The sequence below is a fragment of the Oncorhynchus keta genome, chromosome 25 (assembly GCF_023373465.1).
Source record: "Oncorhynchus keta strain PuntledgeMale-10-30-2019 chromosome 25, Oket_V2, whole genome shotgun sequence".
NCBI classification, from domain to species: domain Eukaryota; kingdom Metazoa; phylum Chordata; class Actinopteri; order Salmoniformes; family Salmonidae; genus Oncorhynchus; species Oncorhynchus keta.
Window position 1 is genome coordinate 30,407,140 of NC_068445.1, and position 20,966 is coordinate 30,428,105.

The 20,966-nt window shown below is 43.7% G+C and overlaps 1 protein-coding gene across 1 annotated transcript in view; it reads right to left on the bottom strand.

The window, feature by feature from the left end:
* Nucleotides 1-922, bottom strand: part of LOC118371208 (NMDA receptor synaptonuclear signaling and neuronal migration factor-like) — a 76,345-nt gene extending 75,423 nt beyond the window's left edge. Inside the window, exon 1 of the mRNA XM_052479085.1 lies at nt 573-922. The gene's annotated coding sequence lies outside the window, so the exon portion shown is untranslated. The remainder of the gene's footprint in view (nt 1-572) is intronic.
* Between the last annotated feature and the right edge of the window lie 20,044 nt (nt 923-20,966).

Consider the following 20,966-nt stretch of genomic DNA (forward strand, 5'->3'; position numbering starts at 1 on the left):
TTCAAGAAGCTTGGTAGTAGGAAGTGTAACGCTCGAAGAAAAATACAGTAGTCTACAGTACATAAGGAGTGTACGATTAAACCACTTATTTTACTAACTCTTATTGCTCAAACCATGATGCCAAAAAATCCATAACAGCATGATCTGTTGCCAAAAAAAGCTGTTACAAATTCCCAATGCTGTCCAAGGACTTGGAAAGATGCATTATCATTGTTGCCTAATACAAATAAAATACAGTAGAGGAATATAAGTTACAGGAAGGTAGCTATGACAGCAGATGTAGCCTATCAATGACATTTAAATAAATAACTGCAATGTAAATACTTTTGTAAAGCAGATATTTGATCACAACGCCACAGCAGTAAACTGGGAAACAAATATATTAAAGGCTAGCATTTGTTTATAATTATAACTTTAGTTTCAGTTAGTTTGCGATTACTGCTCGAACAATTCAGCGGAGTCGCTACTTCGCCCGGTAAACGCGTCTACATCAGCACCGTGACATGCACCATGCATCCCTCCAGTTATTATACCATAGAGCTACCGAGGAGCTCCGGCCCCCGGGCACTCACCTAACTTTTGCGGCCACAGAAGATATTGCATCGGTCCTTAAAGTCTTCCTTTTGGACCCGGCAGTTCCCATGCTGAAGTGGAAACGACACAAGATAAAAGCCAGATCATTCCACTGATGGGCGATCAGATATGAAGGAAGAAACGTCCGTAGAAAAAAACGGAGGAAAAGCCGGACAATCAAACCTGGAGGAAAAACACCGCTTTTCCCCTGAGTATTTTAACCAGTTTTGTTATTTCATACTCATTAAATGTCAATCTATAAAGCTCACGTTAAACATGGAAAGCCTGTAGTGTGTGACTGCGAGCGCATCAACAGCAGATGCACTGGTGGCTCGTTGCGCGCGGTTGACTCGCTGCCTCTGTTGCGCTCAAATTCCTCATTGATTCAACTGAAGCGGAGAGGAATGGGCGGACAGGAAGGAAACGACAGCCATAAAAGGACTACACCCACCCCCCAAAAAATAAATAAATAAAACACACACACACAGTCAAGTAACATAATGATATGACTGTAGCAGGTGAGGGCTGGGTCATTCAGAGCCTTCTATGGAACATACATGAATAGAACAGCCCTAAATATTGTCAAAGACCCCAGCCACCGGGGTGCATCCCAAAGCGGTACTGGGCTAACCGGGCTATCTGCGTTGTGTCCCACCCGCAAACCCCTCTTTTACGCTACTGCTACTCCATGTTCATCATATATACATAGTCAATTTAACCAGCCTCGCTACTTTTACAGCCTCGCTACTTTTATAGCCTCGCTACTGTATATAACCTGTTTTTGTACTGTTTTTCTTTACTGACCTATTGTTCACCTAATCTTTTTTGCACTATTGGATAGAGCCTGTAAGTAAGCATTTCACTGTAAGGTTGTATTCGTTGCAGGTGACAACTCAACTTTGATTTGATTTTATATGATTTGGAATAGTGGCATTTTGGTTAGCTAACTGATTACCATGAACTGTTCATTTACTATGAAACCAGTTGCAAGGACAGTGAGAATAAAAACTGACTGGAAGAAAACATTATCACATTATATACTCTAGACTGAGTAGCCTACTTTCATTTCCACTTTTGCAAAGAGGTACTCAATAGGCATGACTCATATCCCATTGAATTGTGCATCCTATGGCACAATTATTATTTATGAAGAGGAAGTAAGTCAGCCCTTGCCTCAAAGCAAAGCCTGAATCATCATCTATCTTGGTAACTTTGTCACTGACATCAACACATTATATACTGCGATGACATCATCGACCAACCATACAAACAGCTCTTTCAGCACCATGGACAGTATCTATGATGGAAAGGCAGCATGTGACAGCAATGTAAAAATAACGTTTTTTTTTAAGTTAGTGCATCCCAAATGGCACCCTATTCCCAATATAGTGTACTACTTTTGACCAGAGCCTGTCAAAAGTAATGCACTATATAGGGGGATGTGCCATTTGGGATGTGTCATGTGTCTTTGGACTGACGGGTTGCTACTGAGGACAGCAGAGACTTCCAGACAGAGACCAAGGGATGGGTAGAGAAGTGGAGAAAGTATGGTTCAGTTACACACACTTGACACTGGGACATCAGTGTGAATTTTTCCCATGCCTGCTGAAAAGCAAGAAGGAAATTAATTTAGTGAAAATGAGATTAATTTCTGTTTTGTCTATTTTTGTGTGCGAACCACCCTTCAGTTTTTGAAATATTGTAGAGGAAGAAAGTAGCGTGAATGTTTTTCTCATATTTGTAGAAGAGATTACAGCCTGATAGATTAGAAACAGAGTTCCATGTGGACATCATAGTGAACACTAATGCTAGAGCACATTTGGACATCTGACCATGCAGATGTACTTACTAGCGAGTCCTCTTCAGATTTGCAGACAAAAGAGGAAGAGTTAAGACAGTTTCCTGGGGGTGTGTTTATTAGTACAATGGGCAGATAGTGGGAGAGAAATTCAGACCACAACATTGTTTTTTTTTTAGCTTTTGGGCCATGTTAAATAATCAAAATTATTGCGAGACAGTCAGAGAAGAGTACCTGCCTATTTCTCTACTTAAAGGTGCCTTCTGGCAAGCATGGTGGGTACTTGTCTGCCTAGCCTATGGTTGGCCCTGCCCAGTCTTAGAGGTGGATGAAATATAGGATTTAACTACGACAAACCCAAATGAATAGGCATGAGGTGCAGGCAGCTTACACACACAGACAAGCAGTAGTAATGCGCACCCAACCTCCAAATAACATTCTAGTCTGATTAAAATGCTTGGCTTTGAGTGTCTGGATACAAAAGCCTGTCTCATAATTATATTATACTAACAATTATATTTACAGGCAATTTAAATGTACTTTTTGTGCAAATAGTTTTTCCTGTTGTGTCTCCAGGGTTTTTGTTTACATGAGCGTCAGCCTGTATTGAGTATCTAAAAATGTCCATCACATGGTCACTAAGATGACCGCCAACATGGGTGTGTCTTCCCTCCCAGAGAATCCAGTTCAACAGCACCTCACGTACACTCCCCTGTGTACAGGGAAGCTTGACGTTCTCTCTCTCTCTCTCGCAGTGAGATGCTGGGAGTTTTTTGGAGTTTGAGTGTTTGGTGTGGAGGGCTCTGTCCTAACTTTCCTTGATTCTGTCCTTGGTCTTTTCTTTCAATTTTTGTTTTAGCGGTATCCAAAGTTATGGTGGAAGAGGACAGAGTTTTAGTTTCCTGGGGTTTGGAAGGTGTGGCTTCTCAGCCATGCGTGGAGGAGACACCGTTGTTACGGCATGGATTCATTTTTTTCCCTGGGAATGGAGTTAAGGCGGAATTTAAACATTCCGCTTCCAGAATGAACCAAGCGATGGCTGTGTTCATGAAAATAGCTAATTTGGTGGGTAGGCTCATTGCTAATGGAATATTTGTAAGGGGTGTGTTGGTGCCAATTTCACCTTTCTACCCGTTTGACCAGGGTGGTATTTGCAAATGTGCCTCTGTTTAATACGGATGATCAAATCAGGAAAGAGCGGAGTTGTTTTGGTAAGTTTGCTAGCGGTTTTCGTGTACTGTCAGCAGGCTTTCAGGCAGATGCTGTTTCGTTGCGAAGGCAAGTGTTCATGTTTCTGAATAACAATGAGCAACAGCTAAATGTGCATTTTAAAGTGAGGCATGGGGAGGGGCTCTACGCAGGGTTTGCCAGCACAGATAGTCTACAGTTTGAGTGTGGGGATTTGGGGCATAAGAGCTTTGCGTGCCCACATAGGCCGTAGACAAGGTGAGGGTACAAGAGCCAGTGGGGGAAATCGAGGTCAACGTGCAGGGGGCAATGAGATGCAGGCAGCAGAGGCTGGGCCTAGTTATACCAGTGGTGCAGATGAGGCTGAGCTTAGTCAGGCTAGAGATGGTGGGGTAGATGAGGCTGGGTCTAGTCAGGTTATGCTAGTGGATGAGGAGAGTATAGTGGGGAAGTATAAGAGACTGGGGGGGAGGAGGAGGGTGTCAAGGAAAAAGGGGGGAGAAGAAAGGAGGTTGGAATGGAGAGGCTGGGGTGGTCAAAGGCACCAAGGAACCATTTCCTGGTGCTGGGGGGAGGCCCCAACTAGAGAGAAAGGGCAGGTGCTCAGGATGGGAGATAGAGATGAGGAGGTGGAAAGTGAGTCAGGATGATGAGGGGGGCTTTTTTTTCCAGACTCCTCAATGGGTCCAGAGCTGACAGCCAGTCAAGCAGAGGGGTCGAAGTACACGGTGAGGGAACTGACAAGGTTCCTGAAAAGTGGATAAAAGTGTTTTTTTTTCTTGTCTGAGAAAGTTTGTAAGATCAGCACAACATCCTATGAAAAATGAGGGGCATGGTGTCCTCTCACCCAGGAAATGGGTGAGGAAGTGGGTAACAATATTGTGTAAAGTTCTACCTTCAGACGCTGTTCAGATGAATAGTTTCTTTCTGGCACTGGGGCTTTTTGAGCGATGCTATTGGTCTCTTTCTCTTATGGAGACTCTTTAGTTAAGCTCACTTAATATACATGGTGCCAGAGATCCGGGAAAGAGGAGTGTGTAAAACAAAAAAAAGTACAGGTGTTGTTTCTGCAGGAGACTCATAGTAATGTGGTGAATGAAGTCTGTTGGGCTCTGGTGGAAGGGGGCAAGTGTGTTGTGCCAAATTTTAGTGCAGGGGTGGCAGTCCTTTTTGTATGGGATCTATCTGTAAAGATGCACTCCTAAAATGAGGTGTGTAGGGTTAGGCTGCTTGTTGTAAAAGCAGAAATTAACAACATAGGGTTTTGTCTTTAAATGTGTATGTGCCTAACACAGGGAGGGGGGAGGGGGGGGGGGTCCTTCTGGGTGTCTTAGACAGGAACTCTAACAGGAGGCGCCTGAGGAGACGCTGGTGGTCGGTGGGGACTGGAACTGCACAATGGATTTCACGAAAGACAGAAATGGGGAAGAGCCTCATTCAGGGTCAGTGGGAGTGTTAAGGGACATGATTAATCAGTTCGACCTAGTGGATGTTTGAAGAACTAAACATCCTGACACAAGACAGTATACATGGGTGAAGGTCTTTGGGACTAGTGTGAGTGCAGCCCGACTTGATCATTTTTACATGTCCAGGAATCGGCTGTTAGACGCTACCATTCTCCCTGTGGGTTTTTTGGATCACCACATAACCGTGGCTCGGCTGTCTATTTCACCAGGGCCTCGGCATGCATCCAATTGGAGGTTTAATGTAAAGCTCTTACAGTATGCTACTTTTTGCTCAGATTTCTAGATTTTTGGGGGGGAAAGGTGAGGGCAGCAAAGAGGAGTATGAGTCAATGGTGGGATGTGGGGAAAGTCAAAATTCATATTTTCAGTCAACAGTATACAGCTCTCTCATCCTCAGAGGCTAGGAGAGTATTGGAGGTACTCAAGTGTAGTATTAGTGAGATGGAGGTAGAGATGGTGGGGCAAGCAAATGTAGGCCTCCCGGCTAATTTAGCTTGAATTATGTAGGGACCTGGGCAGTTTTTTTCTAGGTTAAAGCAAAGGGAGCACTTGTAAGAGCTAGGTTCTCCATGCTCAAGGAGATGGATGCTCCCAGCTCCTTCTTCTTTGGTTTGGAAAGACCGAGCAGTGAAGCCAAGGGTATGCGTTGTCTACGGGTGTCTGAAGGGCGGGTGACCTCTGTGGTAGGGGAGATGGACTGTGGAATTTTATACTGAGTTGTATAGGGCAGAACAGTGTGATCCTATGTGTGCTCAGGTCTTGTTTGCAGAACTCCCTAAGCTCTCTCTGGCACAGAGGGATGAAATGGACATTCATGCATTGTCCCATGAACTGGCAGTGGCTGTAACGCAGATGTCCCATGGCCGTGCACCGGGGGTCGGACTCCCAGTGGAGTTGTATAAAAAAAATTGGGGGAATAATTGGACTGGACTTTTTTTGCATGTTGTGTGAATGCATCGGGGTAGGTGAGTTGCCGATGAGCTGTCGTCGGACAGCTCTGACTCTCCTGCCCAAAAAAGGAGATTTGTGTGAACTTAAGAACTGGATGCCTGTGGAATTTCTCTGTGCAGACCACAATATATTTGCCAAGGTCCTCTCTAGCAGACTGAAGTCCCATCTGAACTCTATAATACACAATGACCAAACCTATTTTGTACCTTGATGCTCAATCACGGACGACATGTTCTTAATCAGGGACATGTTGGACTTGTCGAGAGGTTCTAGTGTGAACTTTGGACTGGTCTCTTCAGATCAAGAGAAGGCTTTTGATAGAGTGGACTATGAGTATTTTTCTTTTTTTTTAATGTGATGTCTGTTTTTGGGTTTGGGGAAAGGTTTTTGACCTGTGTGAAGCTGTTATTTGCTGGGGCGTCATGTAAGCTCAAGGTGGGAGGGGGGCTCAGTAGGCCAGTCTGGGTGAGACTGGGCATTAGACAAGGATGCCTTCTATCGGGGCATTTATACGAGCCATGGAGACTTTTTGGGGGGCCTGCTATGCAGGAGTGTGCTGGACAGGCATGGGGTGTGTTGGCAGGCATAGCAGTGTCAGCGTATGCAGATGACATTTCTGTGATGGTTAGGGATGGTCAGGATATGCAGGCACTAGAGACTAGTCTGAAGGCGTTTGGGGGAGCTTCGTCAGCTAAGGTAAACTGGGGCAAGAGCAAAGCTCTGTTATGAGGGGATAGGGTCCCTCTGCTTCCAGGGGGTTTGCAGTGGGGTTGTGAATGGCTTAAAATGTTGGGTGTATGCCTGGGCTCGGAGAGGTGGGTCAGGAAGAACTGTGAGGGGCTGTCACAGGCAGTGATGTGAAGACTGGCCAGGTGGAGGTGGCTCCTGTTCCAAGTGTCAAGGGTGCTGATAATCAACCACCTGGTGGCATCTTCCCTGTGGCATACACTGGCTGTCCTCAACACCTCCCTGCTCGCAGACCTGCAACATAAGCTGGTGGATTGTTTCTCTTCTGGTCGGGCCATCACTGGCTGAGGGCGGCAGTGTTGTACATGACCGTCCACGAAGGAGGACAGGGCCTGGTGGAACTGGAGAGTAGGGTGGCTGCTTTCCGACTAAAGGTGGTTCAGAGCCTGCTGTACCATACTGATGTCGGCTGGAGGGAACCAACATGAGCGCTGCTGAGGATAGCTGTCGGATTATGGTTGGACCGGTAGCTGTTCCTCATGAAGCTGGAGAAGCTGAGTACAGCAAGTTTCTGATTTCTACTCTGCAGTGCTGAGGGCCTGGCAGCTGCTAAGGCCCACACGAGAAGGGGGTGTGGAGCCTGGGCTGTGGGAGGAGTATATCTTCCACAATCCAGCCATCCCTTTGAGATCGGATCAGTCGGCCACCCTGCAGAGGCAACTGATGGCAGCGGGTTTACTAAGACTGGGTGACCTGCGACTGCTGGGAGAGGAGGAGTGGAAAACCCCAGAAGTCCTGGCACAACAAACAGGAATAATGTCTCTTACGCTGCTGGAGAGATTTGTGAAGGAGGGTCCAGGAGGCACTGTGAGTCGGTAAGGGGGATGTTTGAGCAGCCAAAGGGGGCGGGTCCACCAATGTTTCCGCCACTGCAGAGACTGGGGACTGGCAAGGGGGTCTGGAGGACTTGTTAGATTTTAACACTCTGAGCCTGGGGGAGTTTGAGGGGGTGGGATGTAAAGCCCTCTACAACCTATGCAGTAAGGTAAGTGTCACGCCCTGGTTGAAGTATTTAGTGTTTTTCTTCATGTATTTGGTCAGGCCAGGGTGTGACATGGGTTTTTGTATGTGGTGTGTAGCTTAGTGGGATTGTAGCTTAGTGGGGTGTTCTAGGAGAGTCTATGGCTGTCTGAAGTGGTTCTCAATCAGAGGCAGGTGTTTATCGTTGTCTCTGATTGGGAACCATATTCTTTGGTTGTATTGTGGGTGATTGTCCTGAGTGTCTTGATGTCCTTAGTCTGTGTTAGTTTGCACCAGTTAAGGCTGTTTCGGTTTTCACTACGTTTATTGTTTTGTAGAGTTTGTGTTTTGGATTCGTGTTACGTTGTGTGATTAAACATGGATCGCAATATACACGCTGCAGTTTGGTCCGACTCTCCTTCACCATATGAAAACCGTGACAGTAAGGAAAATTGGGAGCTTAACAGGAGTGAAGGCACATCATTAATGATTAATTAAATAAGTGTTTCATTAAACGAAGACAAAAAGTCAATGTCTCTCTCTCTCTCTCAAGCAGCACTAGCTCCAACACACATAGCTGACAAATGGACTCCCATGAATATTTAAGAAGCCATCTGTGTTCTCCTCCTGCTGTGGTCTAACTCTGCTCGCTGCCCAAGTGACAGTAGGTTTAACACTACACACTCACACACACAACCCTAACACTGCTCCAGCAGAAAATCCAGGTTGGAATATTCCTGGAATCAGGTGGCAATAAGCAGGAAATCCAGAGTCTTTCAACCAGGATTTCTGGAAAATGTGGGAATTTTGAGAGTTACTGGAATGTTGTAACCCTACACAGAGAGGAAGGCTGAGTGGAGATGTGGAGACGGAGCGATGTATAAGAAAGGACGGAGCAGCTCTCAAAGTGTGAATAAATACAGCCCTACTGAAATCATACACACGGTGAATAAATACAGCCCTACTGATATCATACACACGGTGAATAAATACAGCCCTACTGATATCATACACACGGTGAATAAATACAGCCCTACTGATATCATACACACGGTGAATAAATACAGCCCTACTGATATCATACACACGGTGAATAAATACAGCCCTACTGATATCATACACACGGTGAATAAATACAGCCCTACTGATATCATACACACGGTGAATAAATACAGCCCTACTGATATCATACACACGGTGAATAAATACAGCCCTACTGATATCATACACACGGTGAATAAATACAGCCCTACTGATATCATACACACGGTGAATAAATACAGCCCTACTGATATCATACACACGGTGAATAAATACAGCCCTACTGAAATCATACACACGGTGGATAAATACAGCCCTACAGAAATCATACACACGGTGAATAAATACAGCCCTACTGAAATCATACACACGGTGATAAATACAGCCCTACTGATATCATACACACGGTGAATAAATACAGCCCTACTGATATCATACACACGGTGAATAAATACAGCCCTACTGAGATCATACACACGGTGAATAAATACAGCCCTACTGATATCATACACACGGTGAATAAATACAGCCCTACTGAAATCATACACACGGTGGATAAATACAGACCTACTGATATCATACACACGGTGAATAAATACAGCCCTACTGAAATCATACACACGGTGAATAAATACAGCCCTACTGAAATCATACACACGGTGGATAAATACAGACCTACTGATATCATACACACGGTGAATAAATACAGCCCTACTGAAATCATACACACGGTGAATAAATACAGACCTACTGATATCATACACACGGTGAATAAATACAGCCCTACTGAAATCATACACACGGTGGATAAATACAGACCTACTGATATCATACACACGGTGAATAAATACAGCCCTACTGAAATCATACACACGGTGAATAAATACAGCCCTACTGAAATCATACACACGGTGAATAAATACAGCCCTACAGAAATCATACACACAGTGAATAAATACAGCCCTGGTGAATAAATACAGCCCTACAGAAATCATACACACGGTGAATAAATACAGCCCTACTGAAATCATACACACGGTGAATAAATACAGCCCTACTGAAATCATACACACGGTGAATAAATACAGCCCTACTGAAATCATACACACGGTGAATAAATACAGCCCTACTGAAATCATACACACGGTGAATAAATACAGCCCTACTGAAATCATACACACGGTGAATAAATACAGCCCTACTGAAATCATACACACGGTGAATAAATCAGACCTACATACACACGGTGACACAGCCCTACTGAAATGAATAAAAATACAGCCCTACTGAAATCATACACACGGTGAATAAATACAGCCCTACTGAAATCATACACACGGTGAATAAATACAGCCCTACTGAAATCATACACACGGTGAATAAATACAGCCCTACTGAAATCATACACACGGTGAATAAATACAGCCCTACTGAAATCATACACACGGTGAATAAATACAGCCCTACAGAAATCATACACACGGTGAATAAATACAGCCCTACTGAAATCATACACACGGTGAATAAATACAGCCCTACATACACACGAAATCATACAAATCACACACGGTGAATAAATACAGCCCTACTGAAATCATACACACGGTGAATAAATCAGCCCTATACACAGACCTACGGTGAATAAATACAGCCCTACTGAAATCATACACACGGTGAATAAATACAGCCCTACTGAAATCATACACACGGTGAATAAATACAGCCCTACTGAAATCATACACACGGTGAATAAATACAGCCCTACTGAAATCATACACACGGTGAATAAATACAGCCCTACTGAAATCATACACACGGTGAATAAATACAGCCCTACTGAAATCATACACAATAAATACAGCCCTACTGAAATCATACACACGTGAATAAATACAGCCCTACTGAAATCATACACACGGTGAATAAATACAGCCCTACTGAAATCATACACACGGTGAATAAATACAGCCCTACTGAAATCATACACACGGTGAATAAATACAGCCCTACTGAAATCATACACACGGTGAATAAATACAGCCCTACTGAAATCATACACACGGTGAATAAATACAGCCCTACTGAAATCATACACACGGTGAATAAATACAGCCCTACTGAAATCATACACACGGTGAATAAATACAGCCCTACTGATATCATACACACGGTGAATAAATACAGCCCTACTGAAATCATACACACGGTGAATAAATACAGCCCTACTGAAATCATACACACGGTGAATAAATACAGCCCTACTGAAATCATACACACGGTGAATAAATACAGCCCTACTGAAATCATACACAGCCCTGAATAAATACAGCCCTACTGAAATCATACACACGGTGAATAAATACAGCCCTACTGAAATCATACACACGGTGAATAAATACAGCCCTACTGAATCATACACACGGTGAATAAATACAGCCCTACTGAAATCATACACACGGTGAAAATAGACCTATATCATACACACGCCCTACTGAAATCATACACACGGTGAATAAATACAGCCCTACTGAAATCATACACACGGTGGATAAATACAGACCTACTGAATCATACACACGGTGAATAAATACAGCCCTACTGAAATCATACACACGGTGAATAAATACAGCCCTACTGAAATCATACACACGGTGAATAAATACAGCCCTACTGAAATCATACACACGGTGAATAAATACAGCCCTACTGAATAAATACAGCCCTACTGAAATCATACACACGGTGAATAAATACAGCCCTACTGAAATCATACACACGGTGAATAAATACAGCCCTACTCATACACACAGTGAATAAATACAGCCCTACTGAAATCATACACACGGTGAATAAATACAGCCCTACAGAAATCATACACACAGTGAATAAATACAGCCCTACTGAAATCATACACACGGTGAATAAATACAGCCCTACTGAAATCATACACACGGTGAATAAATACAGCCCTACTGAAATCATACACACGGTGAATAAATACAGCCCTACTGAAATCATACACACGGTGAATAAATACAGCCCTACTGAAATCATACACACGGTGAATAAATACAGCCCTACTGAAATCATACACACGGTGAATAAATACAGCCCTACTGAAATCATACACACGGTGGATAAATACAGACCTACTGATATCATACACACGGTGAATAAATACAGCCCTACTGAAATCATACACACGGTGAATAAATACAGCCCTACTGATATCATACACACGGTGAATAAATACAGCCCTACTGAAATCATACACACGGTGAATAAATACAGCCCTACTGAAATCATACACACGGTGAATAAATACAGCCCTACTGATATCATACACACGGTGAATAAATACAGCCCTACTGAGATCATACACACGGTGAATAAATACAGCCCTACTGAAATCATACACACGGTGAATAAATACAGCCCTACTGAAATCCTATCAAGTGTGCATAAATACAACAGTCAGACCGACCCCTTGACTTTTTCCATATTTTTATATATAATTAGAAAACCTTTCTAAAAACCTGTTTTTGCTTTGTCATTATGGGGTATTGTGTGTAGATTGCTGAGATAAAAAACAACTATTTATTCAATTTTAGAATGAGGCTATAATGTAACAATGTTTTGTTTTTTTCTCACCGAATGCACTGTACAGTACAGATTTCAAACATAATGACTTATTGTACTAGATTCCCTGAGAAAATAGCAGTCTATTTGAATGAATATGGATGGACCAAGTGTACAGTTGAGTGTTGTACTGTACTGACAGGACTATCACAACTTGAGGATAGAGCACTGAGTGTCCCACACATTTAGTTGTGAAATGCACTTTGTTGGAGGACCGAGTCAATAAATGATACTGTCATACTGCTGGTAAGCTGTTACTGATGAGGGCATCCACCAGGTTTTAGGTACCAGTAATTAACAGGGATGAAGGATGGAGACAGACCCAATGAGAATAGTGGTCGGAACATACACTCTGCTCCATGCTTTCCCCTTTACATGCCAGACCTGGATTGAAATACTATTTGAAATCTAACAAAAACTTGTAGCATTTGATTTAGACTGCCTTGAGTGACAGATGGGCAGGGTTTGCAGTTTTGCTTGTTCTATTGGCTTCATTGCGCAAGCCAAGCTCTATCAAGCCAAGCTCTATCAAGCCAAGCTCTATCAAGCCAAGCTCTATCAAGCCAAGCTCTAGTATTTGAAATGATTCCCAATAGAGTTTGAACACAGGTCTGTTATACAGAAGTCCCAGACATGCAGTACTCTCCAACAGTACTACTGTTCAACATGAACAGAGAACAGACATGCCTCTGCTCTGTGACTCCCTGTCCCTGCCAGCCATACGCACGCTGGATATCCAAGGAATCAGACCCTACTCAGCTTCATAGCAGGACATATGGCACACTGTAGTGAAAAAACCCAAAACAGACTTGCCTATGAAATGAAAACAGTATTGGAGAGAGGACAGTGATGGAAAGCGGGGCTGAATCCACATTCTGTAGAGGCTGTATATTTTACACAGACACAGTCCATGAAACGCTTTCATGCTATGCACTTTGCTTCATATATCTTTGACTACACACAATCAAGATTGTGGAGGACAACTGGTTCATGCTATGCTCTTTGCTTCATATCTCATGATTGTGGAGGACAACTGGTTCATGCTATGCTCTTTGCTTCATATATCTCATGATTGTGGAGGACAACTGGTTCATGCTATGCTCTTTGCTTCATATCTCATGATTGTGGAGGACAACTGGTTCATGCTATGCTCTTTGCTTCATATATCTCATGATTGTGGAGGACAACTGGTTCATGCTATGCTCTTTGCTTCATATATCTCATGATTGCATTGCCGAGGACAACTAGAAAGAAGAGCAGAATTGTTTGTTGATCCTACTGGTTGGTTGTCAATGCAGCATAATAGCTGTCAATGAAGTGAGGCGGAAGGATGCTGCAGTTTTAACAGGGCCAGGTAAAGCAGAGGGACACTACAGTTAGGTTTAACAGGGCCAGGTAAAGCAGAGGGACTCTACAGTTAGGTTTAACAGGGCCAGGTAAAGCAGAGGGACTCTACAGTTAGGTTTAACAGGGCCAGGTAAAGCAGAGGCACTCTACAGTTAGGTTTAACAGGGCCAGGTAAAGCAGAGGGACTCTACAGTTAGGTTTAACAGGGCCAGGTAAAGCTCTCTACAGTTAGGTTTAACAGGGCCAGGTAAAGCAGAGGGACTCTACAGTTAGGTTTAACAGGGCCAGGTAAAGCAGAGGGACTCTACAGTTAGGTTTAACAGGGCCAGGTAAAGCAGAGGGACTCTACAGTTAGGTTTAACAGGGCCAGGTAAAGCAGAGGGACTCTACAGTTAGGTTTAACAGGGCCAGGTAAAGCAGAGGGACTCTACAGTTAGGTTTAACAGGGCCAGGTAAAGCAGAGGGACTCTACAGTTAGGTTTAACAGGGCCAGGTAAAGCAGAGGGACTCTACAGTTAGGTTTAACAGGGCCAGGTAAAGCAGAGGGAACAGGGCCAGGTAAAGCAGAGGGACTCTACAGTTAGGTTTAACAGGGCCAGGTAAAGCAGAGGGACTCTACAGTTAGGTTTAACAGGGCCAGGTAAAGCAGAGGGACTCTACAGTTAGGTTTAACAGGGCCAGGTAAAGCAGAGGGACTCTACAGTTAGGTTTAACAGGGCCAGGTAAAGCAGAGGGACTCTACAGTTAGGTTTAACAGGGCCAGGTAAAGCAGAGGGACTCTACAGTTAGGTTTAACAGGGCCAGGTAAAGCAGAGGGACTCTACAGTTAGGTTTAACAGGGCCAGGTAAAGCAGAGGGACTCTACAGTTAGGTTTAACAGGGCCAGGTAAAGCAGAGGGACTCTACAGTTAGGTTTAACAGGGCCAGGTAAAGCAGAGGACTAAAGGTTTAACAGGGCAGAGGGACTCTACAGTTAGGTTTAACAGGGCCAGGTAAAGCAGAGGGACTCTACAGTTAGGTTTAACAGGGCCAGGTAAAGCAGAGGGACTCTACAGTTAGGTTTAACAGGGCCAGGTAAAGCAGAGGGACTCTACAGTTAGGTTTAACAGGGCCAGGTAAAGCAGAGGGACTCTACGGTTAGGTTTAACAGGGCCAGGTAAAGCAGAGGGACTCTACAGTTAGGTTTAACAGGGCCAGGTAAAGCAGAGGGACTCTACGGTTAGGTTTAACAGGGCCAGGTAAAGCAGAGGGACTCTACGGTTAGGTTTAACAGGGCCAGGTAAAGCAGAGGGACTCTACGGTTAGGTTTAACAGGGCCAGGTAAAGCAGAGGGACTCTACGGTTAGGTTTAACAGGGCCAGGTAAAGCAGAGGGACTCTACGGTTAGGTTTAACAGGGCCAGGTAAAGCAGAGGGACTCTACGGTTAGGTTTAACAGGGCCAGGTAAAGCTGAGGGACTCTACGGTTAGGTTTAACAGGGCTAGGTAAAGCAGAGGGACTCTACGGTTAGGGTTAACAGGGCCAGGTAAAGCAGAGGGACTCTACGGTTAGGTTTAACAGGGCTAGGTAAAGCAGAGGGACTCTACAGTTAGGTTTAACAGGGCCAGGTAAAGCAGAGGGACTCTACAGTTAGGTTTAACAGGGCTAGGTGAGGCAGACGGACGCTGCAGTTATAACCTCACCAGGTCCCCGAGGTTGTAACAACTCTTGGTCTTATTGAAGTGGCATGTCTCTCTCTCTCACACACACACACACAGAACACACTGACAAATGCACACATACAACTACACACGTATGCACCCATATACACACACACACACACACACACACACACACACACACACACACACACACACACACACACACTTAAACATACTCGGCTGCACAAAATCATGTCTGACATTGAATCCCTTCGCTGCCCACCATGGTAAATACCATATTGTACTCATATTTTCACATTGCATAGCTGTCGTTTGATCTACACATTGAAGCAGGGTTGCATTATTGCTAATTACTGTTCCGACCTTGCTCAAGGATACAGTAATATACCTCTAATTCACCAGCAGGGATGTTATGAGAATTAATTTAAATATGACCTTGGAGAGCCAACTGACAATACAAACATTCAGCTGATGGATTGGCCGCCAATGAGATGACAGTCCTGGTGAGAGTTAGTTGCTCTTTAATGATATTGGAAGAGGAAAGGAAGAGTGATGGAAGGGGAATGGAGGAGAGTTATGGAGGAGGATGGAGTAGGAGGAAGATGAGAAGGGATGGAAGAGAGCAAAGGAGGAGAGAAGTAGGGAAAAAGACATGTGTTGGAGCAACGAAGGAGAGTCAGTAGACCGATGGAGAGGAGAGATGGACAGATGCAGGGGAAGAGAGGGAGGGGTGCGAGGAGGTTGAGAGGTAGAGAGGACCTGATGAAATGAGGTAGATAAGAGGGAATCGCATCAGTATCATTAGGTGGAGTTTGGCAGCATTGGTTGTGTTGCGTTGGAGGGTCAGACAGTGAGTAGGCTGCAAATCATGTGTTGGAGGTTAATTTGATTGCTGGAATAGCTAATTGGATCAACCTTCTGTCACGCTGAAGAGTCACTGAGCCATCAATGTCAACACTCAGACAACTACTCCCAAATCAGCCTCACTACTTGGGGTGCAGCCATTCTCTCTTTATCATCCCTAGGCTATATGTTTTCCCGATTCTTCTAAATGATTGGTTGGTTCCCACCGTGCCAAGATATTGTAGATATCTGAATGTGAAGCACTGGTTGATTTTAGTAATAGGATATAGTTTATAGAGAACATAATCTAATTGCGTGGCCATTTCAACTAAAACCATGCATGAACAAACAGGATCTTGCAGTAAAGGTCAAGACTCCATCTTGTTCCCATTCTGGCCCATATTTCACAAACACATCAGTCTCGGTTCCTTTTAGCGAACATCCATCTGTAGAATTAGACTGAATTCTAACAGAATTTAGAATTCATTCTATGATACTAACGGAATTACAATTAATTATATCAGTCATTGAAGAGTTATCATCTCTTCAAATGGAGTTGCTGAAGCCTCTTCAAATGATGTTGTTGAAGAGAGAAAGATGGAGCTTGCTTGCCTAGACAATGCCCCAGAAGACATGAAAGTTGAGGATTCTAAAGCTTACCAAAAGGCATTGTAATGGAGCAGTATTCCTTAAGGCAAGGTTTTCAGAAAATAAAAAGTTTCACAGTCCTTTGAACTCCACTGTGTTCTGCAACAAGCCAACAACTGAGGGGAAAGGCAAGCAAAAGTCATTCAGGTCTCTGCATCTGTAGACTTAGATCATCAACAACATAGTTCTGGCAGTAGGAAACTCTCTCATCCATTTATATGCAGATGTTTTTTTACCATTTCCCCCATCAGATTTGCCACCAATTCTCCTTATAGGACACATCACTGCACTCTATACTCCTCTGTAAACTGGTCATCTCTGTATACCCGTCGCAAGAACCACTGGTTGATGCTTATTTATAAAACCCTCTTAGGCTTCATTCCCCCCTCTCTGAGATATCTACTGCAGCCCTCAACCTCCACATACAACACCCGTTCTGCCAGTCACATTCTGTTAAAGGTCCCCAAAGCGCACACATCCCTGGGTCGCTCTTCTTTTCAGTTCGCTGCCGCTAGCGACGGGAACAAGCTTCAACAAACACTCAAACTGGACAGTTTTATCTCAATATCTTCATTCAAAGACTCAATCATGGACACTCTTACTGACAGTTGTGGATACTTTGTGTGATGTATTGTTGTCTCTACCTTCTTTCCCTTTGTGCTGTTGTCTGTGCCCAATGTTTGTACCATGTTGTGTTGTTACCTTGCTGTATTGCTATGTTGTTATCTTAGGTCTCTCTTTATGCTGTGTTGTCTCGTTGTGATGTGAGCTTTGTCCTATATTTATATTTATATTGTGTTTATTTATTTTAATCCCAGGCCCCGTATGAGGCCTTTTGGTAGGCCGTCATTGTAAATAAGAATTTGCTCTTAACTGACTTGCCTAGTTAAATAAAGGTTGAATAAAAACGAAATAAATAAATCAAATCCATTCAAAACAAATGTTATTTGTCACATGCGCCAAATACAATAGGTGTAGACCTCACCGTGAAATGCTTACTTACAAGCAACTTGCATTACTAAAATAAACTTAAAGTAAAAAAAAAAGATATATATATATATATATAATTAAAGAGCAACAATAAAATAACAGTAGCGGGGCTCTACACAGGGCGTACCGGTAGAGTCAGTGTCCAGGGGCACAGGTTAGTTGAGGTAATATGTAGGTAAAGTGACTATGCATATATAATAATAACACAGAGTAGCAGCAGTGTCAAAATGTAGGTGGGGTTCAATGCAAATAGTCTGGGTAGCCCTTTGATTAGCTGTTCAGGAGTCTCATGGCTTGGGGGTAGAAGCTGTTAAGAATCCTTTTGGACCTAGACTTGGTGCTCCGCTTGCTGTGCGGTAGCAGAGAACAGTCTGACTAGGGTGGCTGGGAGTCTTTGGCAATTTTTAGGGCTAGAATTCTCACAGAATAATATTACATTTGTATGAAACATTGAGAGGTCTGTCTCGTGTTATAATGCACATATTTAAAGTCTCACAGTCTTCTGCAACAACGGAGGCAAAAAGCAAACAAAAGTCATTCGGGTCTATGTAAAATATACACAATGATTATCACCTCTCCTTTCAATTCAAATTCCGGTGAGCCATGAAGTGAGAGAGAGAAAGTGACTGTTATAATTGTAAACAAGAATGGGAGAAGAACCAAAGTCCAAAAACAATATACTGTAGAATAAAAAACAGACCATTTCTTTCCGTACATTATGTTCAATGTTGAATAACTGAGACGCAGTTGTGATTACATGATTATTACACATTTTCAATTTTTCAATTACAGCATATGAGTAGGCAGGAATGACACAGGCTACCATTTATTTTTCTCCACAACACACAAACCTTGAGAGTGACAGGGAAGTGTGGAGACATGGAAAGTATGTATGAGGTGGAAAAGAGAATGTCAACGATGTGTGGAAGAAGGACACACTGCAAATCAGTGTGAGAAGGTGAGAAAGAAGGAAGGAGGAGGAGAAGAACATGTTGGCACATTACGACTTTTTGAACTCCATCAAAACGCACGGCAATGAATGTAGAAAAAACTAGCCACTTATGTTGAGGTTTCTAAATGTCATGGACTACGTCCCAAATGGCACCCTGTACCTTATATAGTATACTACTTTTGACCAGAGCCCATGAAGTGCACTGTGTAAGGAACAGTGTGCAACTTCTGACGCATCCATGTAGAGATGTGAAGGAAAAAAACGATTGCAGGGTGCAATGAGGCGGAAGAGCATCCCTCCTGGTGTACAGCGCAGATGGTCGAGAATATGTACCATACTTATCGATATGAGCACGAGTGTTGAGTCATGTGTTGACTATATGGACCAGTGGGTATATCACATCCTCTCCCCATTATTAAGCACCAAGCACCTTGAGCGCACCACTGGGACATGCGCCATCACAGGGCAGCATCCCTCTAACCAGAACAGAGTCGCATACAAACATATTTGTCAAACCAATCTTCCTAAACCATTAATCACTCAAGCTGGGAGATACTTTTGGACATGTAGTGTATGTGGACACCTGCTGGTAAAATGGCTCATTCCAAAATCATGGGCATTAGTATGGAGTTGGTCACCCCCTTTGCTGCTATAACAGCCTCCACTATTCTGGGAAGGCTTTCAACTAGATGTTGGAACATTGCTGCTGGGACTTGCTTCCATTTAGCCATGAGCATTCGTGAGGTTTGGCACTGATGTTGAGCGATTAGGCCTGGCTAGCAGTCAGTTCCAAATCATCTTAAAGGTGTTCAATGGAGTTGATGTAAGCGCTCTGGGAAGGCCAGTCAAGTTCTTCCACATCGATCTTGATAAACCATTTCTGTATGGACTTCGCTTTGTGCACAGGGGCATTGTCATGCTGAAACAGGAAAGGGCCTTCCCCAAACGATTGCCACAAAGTTGAAAGCACAGAATCGTCTAGTATGTCATTGTATGCTGTAGCGTTAAGATTTCCATTCACTGGAACTAAGGGGCCTAGCCCTAACCATGAAAAACAGGACCAGTCTATTATTCCTCCTCCACCAAACTTTACAGTTGCCGCTATGCACTGTGGCAGGTAGCATTCTCCTGACATCCACCAAACCCAGATTCATCTGTTGGACTGCCAAATGGTGAAGCGTGATTCATCACTAGAGAAAACGTTTCCACTGCTCCAAAGACCAATTGTGGCTAGCTTTTACACCTCTCCAGCTGACGCTTGTTTCTTAGGCTTGTGTGTGACTGCTTGGCCATGGAAACACATTCAATGAAGCTCCTGACAAACGGTTCTTGTGCTGACGTTGCTTCCAGTGGCAGATTGGAACTCGGTAGTGACTGTTTGCAACAGAGGAAAGATGATTTTTACCAATTACGCACTTCGGCACTCGCCAGTCCCGTTCTGCGAGCTTGTGTGGCCTACCACTTCGCGGCTGACACGTTGTTGCTCCTAGAAAATTCCACTTCACAATAACAGCACTTATAGTTGACCGGGGAAGCTCCAGCAGGGCAGAAATTTGCTGAATTGACTTGTTGGAAATGTGGCATCCTATGACGGTGGCACGTTGAAAGTCACTGAGCTCTTCAATAAGGACATTCTACTGCCAATGTTTGTCTACGGAGATTCCATGGTGGTGTGCTCTCTTTTTATACACCTGTCAGCAACGGGTGTGGCTGAAATAGCTGAATCCACTAATTTGAAGGGGTTGTCCTCATACTTTGGTGTATATACAGTGCATTCAAAAGGTATTCAGACCCCATGCCTTTTGTTACGTTACAGCTTTATTCTAAAATGTATAAAATAGTTTCCACACAATAGCCCATAATGTCACGCCCTGGTCGAAGTATTTTGTGTTTATCTTCATGTTTGGGTCAGGCCAGGGTGTGGCATGGGGTTTTTGTATTGTGGTGTGTTTTGTCTTGGGGTTTTGGTATGTATTGGGATTGTAGCTAGTGGGGTGATCTAGCAAAGTCTATGGCTGTCTGGAGTGGTTCTCAATCAGAGGCAGGTGTTTATCGTTGTCTCTGATTGGGAACCATATTTAGGCAGCCATATTCTTTGAGTGTTTTGTGGGTGATTGTCCTTAGTGTCCTTGTTCCTGTCTATGTGTTAGTGTACACAAGTA